Source organism: Marmota marmota, unplaced genomic scaffold (genome assembly GCF_001458135.2).
Source record: "Marmota marmota marmota unplaced genomic scaffold, marMar, whole genome shotgun sequence".
NCBI lineage: Eukaryota > Metazoa > Chordata > Mammalia > Rodentia > Sciuridae > Marmota > Marmota marmota.
This window is the reverse complement of record NW_026000240.1, coordinates 16,669,753-16,674,405: the sequence shown is the minus strand read 5'-3', so window position 1 is coordinate 16,674,405 and position 4,653 is coordinate 16,669,753.

Genomic DNA, 4,653 nt, shown 5'->3' with positions numbered 1-4,653 from the left:
AGCCCCCAGAGTGCGATGTGTCCCCTCTTGGGGATCCCCAAGGGTAGAAACGGAAGTCCAGAGAGAGAGTTATAAGCCAATTACAATGATATAGGTCAAAGCAAACTATTTGACCCAGTGGGCTTGGAGGCCCTGAAAACAAACTCTGTCACTTTGTTTTTTATAAATGCTCCCAAAAATGTGACTGACCTTTTCCTCCAGCATCAGATTTTCTTTTTTTCCCCTCCAATATTCACTGATAACCAGTTTGGAAACTAAAATCTTTACTAGTTCATTAAGAAAAGAACTCCTTAGTTACATGGCTAGAAATCATGTTGGGCAACCAGATATTTTATTGTGACTTAAAGCCCCCTTTTTAAAGCCCAAAACTCAAAATTGTTGATTTTTTTTTTTTTTAGCATCATTCACAAGGATGTACAGGTATCCTCACAGAACTCTCCAGAAGGAGAATTAGCAAGTGGCCAATCTCTCCCTATTGGTTTGATATTATCACCAGCAGGGAATTGCTCTTTTTTCCTCATTGCCTCTTAAAAAAAAAAATTAAAGGATCCTTATGATATCCTGAAGTTGTATGTCAAATCTTGTCATAAAATTCTTTTATTTGCTTCAAATCATTTAATCCTCACAGATATTACCTAAGGTAACTATTATCATCAGTATTTTTGCCAGATGGGAAAACTTTAATTGAGAGTTCTTCTTACTTGAAAATCATATTCTAATAGCTGAAGTTATTTATTTTACTTTAAAGTAAAAACAAAACAAAAAAGCACTACATTTTTTTATCATACTATGTGATTGAGACTTCTTATTAACTCAGATTGATTTACAGAGGTTTAAATGTCTTTCTTGGTAACAAAACCAGTAAAGAGTAGCATCAGGGCGCAAATTCCTTGGTTGAGTCTAAGTTTACTGTTTTTCTTCTCTCATGTCCCAGGGACAGCCCCCAAACTCAACCAAACTCACTTGTAATGCAAATCAACCCTGTTGTCAATATCTGATGATACTTAACATTAATACTATTCATATTGCATAGTGTATATGTGTGTATGACTATTCTAAACATTTCTAAAAATCGCATTAATTCAGGAAGCTTCAGTTACATCATTTAATATTTAGAGCCAAACTTTACCCTTTTTAACATCTCAAAAGAGAGTTCTTCTCAATCTATTATGATATTGAAAAAAAATTAAAATAAAATTCATGTCTAGTTGTCCAAATAGAGTTCCACCTGCTCATAAGTTCAAGTTATATTGCTTTCCTACTTGTAGTCAGGACACTTCTTTCAGAGTTCCTACAGCACAGAGTAGAATTATTATAAACTATTCTGTATTCTTAAGTAATTGATTCTTCACTTTTCAATCAGAATTTAGCTCCAGGAGAAAAGGACGATGTGATTGTTTTCACTGGAATTCTCCACACCCCCTACACCAGTAAGTGGGCCCAAGGTTGTCATTTACTACATGTTTGTTGAATTCTCAGCAAATATGAGTTCTCAGCAGATGCAGGAGGGTCAGCTGATCAATGATGCAAGTTATAAATTATCCATTTAGTAAAAAAAAAAAATAGTTGTACTTGGAAATAGCTTTCTAACTGCAGAAGTTATTTTATTTCATTGTAAAGTAATAAAACCACATTTCCTTATCATAATGTGTGATTCAGCCTTATTACTAATTCAGCTTGGCCTTGAATCTAATTAGTAGATTTTATCGTGTTTTTATTTTTTCCTAACATGCGTACAGCTGAATGCAAAGAGGGACTTTTTTAACATTCATTTAAACTATTCTCTGCACATCACTGAACTCAGCATCTCGTAATTCTTATAACTATTATGGAGCATGCAATTGGCTTCTTTATGAAGAACTGAAAATAAAGAGTTATCCTGTTGAAATAAAGACTTGAAACTCTGGAGAGAGGTCTGTCATAGCTTCCCATTTTACTTGATATCTTTACATTTTGGTGATTAGGTTATTTGAAAACTTCTAAATCAGCATAAAGAAACCAGAATGTTCTGTGTTCTGTCACAGACACTTATGATGTTTCTCTGATTTAAATTGTACACCCTGAGGGCAGAAATAGAGGTTTTCCTAACCTGGATCAAATACAAGTCAGGCACCAAATAATATATAATGAAAGTAATGACAGCACTTCCTCATCTCCTGAAAGTGTTTGAAACATCAAGGAGACAGCATCTTGGGATTTAAAAAAAAAAATGCTCATTTGTCCTGAAACATACTGTGTTCTTTCCTTTAGAACACTTTGTGTATATTTTTGTTCAATTTGAGAAAATACTGTTATAGTATTTCTAAAGTTAGAAACCGCTTGGGAAATATGACCTTTAGGTAAATTGGTTTATTCATCTTCTTTTTTGTTCCCACTTTACAAAAAGTGATACATAAACCTCAAGAGGAAAAAAAAAATGCACATCTATAGTATCCCTGCCCTGACAGTATCTCCCCAGCCTCACATAACCCAAGACACGCCTTAGGAGAATGTGTTTGTTACTCTTTGCTGAAAACCAATCTCAAATGGTATAAGCTTATAAATCTTAGTGGTATAAACTAATAACCGTTTTCAACTCTTGGGTCCCGTGGGAATGGATGAGGCACAATGGGGACGGCCTATCTTCACTCTGTGTCAGGCTATGGGGAATACAATGATGGGACTCCGGATGACTGAGAACTAAAATCATCTCTAAAGTCACTCCCTCAATGTGACTGTGCCTAAGTCACAGTGACATCAGTCCTATATCTGTCAGAGGAACTGCAGGAGACCTCTCCAGGAGGTCAGACTTCTGTCCACATGGCCACCCTAGTTAGGGTTGCTGGCTTTTATCTGGTGGCTCACAGCTCCAAGAGACAGGGCTGTAGTGAACCAAGTAGTTGCTGCTCAACAGTCTACAACTCAGCCTCGGAAGCCCCTCCGCCTCTTCTACTGTATTCTACTGGTCAAAGTCATGCAAGGCCCACCCTGATTCCAGGAGAGGGGGAAAGATTCTCCATCTCAATATGGGAACAGCAAGCCCATGTTGTGGAACAGCATTTGCAACAGAAGGCATGGTTGGGACCATCTTTGGGAAATAAAATCTGCCCTGAGGAAAATCAGCCTTTTATGTCTGTCTCCACACTGCTGCACAGGACTTGCTTGATGAAGGGGTCTTGCTTGTCTGAACTGTCCTTTTATCTCCCCTACCAATTAGCATTTGCTACATCTAGTGTTCAACAAATGTTTATTGAACCTGAATTTAAATTAATCCCATTAATCTTTTCAGTGATGTACCAGGAACTCTATTCAGTATCACAAGACCAGATAATTTTTTGTGACATTATAAAAATAATATTGAATATTAATGTTCCAGTCATCTCAGTTCTGGCGTCAATCACACTGAATTCATGGACCAGAAAGGCAGAATTGCCTCGTGTGGAGCAATGTGAAACATGCTTATTATTCAGTGCCTGGTACACTATCTACAAAGGCATGTTCCTGAGTTATTCACATTCACTGAGTTTAAGTTTGGAAAACACTGCAGAGTCAAAGGAACATGAACCAACTCCTCAGCAGAGCCAGTATGGCCAAACCAAGCCAAAGATCAGAGAAGAGGGTGTGATAAGCACCAATCAGAGATAAGAATGCCATCTTTTTATAATTAGTCCACCAAGAAGGAATGTTTTTTTTTTCTAATTTGCACAAAAGCACCACATGAGCTTGCATAAGTTCTCATTGAGATGTTAAAAAATATACAAGCACCAATGTAAATGTGGCAATTAAGTACACCAGTACTTACCAATTTTGCCTTGATTTTGCCAATCCAGACAGCCATGTAGGCCTGCACACAGTAAAATTCAAATATACACAGCATCGAATTTGGACTGTAATTACACTGAGGCTCCTGAGCTATATTATCAAGAGCCATACTTCTATTACATTAAAGAAGCCTTCTACTGAACTTAAGTACATTGATTTTTAGAAGTGCATCCAACTGGTTTTTTTTGGGGGGAGGAAGGGGTGAAAATGTGACCTCCATGTTGGAATTTGTTTTGCCAAAAAAACCCAAAAAACAAAAAACAAAACTTGAGCTGTAGGTAAAGTCTGATGACTGTCAACAAATGGTTTTGAGTAGCTGATCAAAGTGCATTTTCCTTTTTAAGTCAGGGCAACATTTTGCATAGATGTTTGATTCTGTAGATGGGAACTTGAGACATACCCTGTAATTGATAGGAGAACACATGGCCCCCCATGGCATCCCAGTGGATGTTCAGAGGCAGCTGGCTTTGAGGATTCTACCCACACCGATATTACAAACCAAACTCTATCGGAACTCAAGATGGGTCCTTTTGGTGCCCATTAGGGACCACCAATGCAGTTTGAAATCATCACCTAATGGGACAAAAAGCATTCTGAATCTTAGGCTTATAACTGAACTGTCTCTGGTGTATCTTAAAAGAACTGAGAGTTTGCTATAAAGAAATTGCAAGTGGCCATTTTCCAAAGAACGGTTTGCAAATGCCGCAGTCTGGCTGGGCACAATCAGGAGCCACTTGTCAAAAGAAACTAACTTTATTTTTAGAACCACACACGCCAAACAAAACAGCCTCTCAGGAAAAACCCTCAGAGCCTCAACTGCCACCACCGGCTTTCCACAAGCCTCTCTCTCCC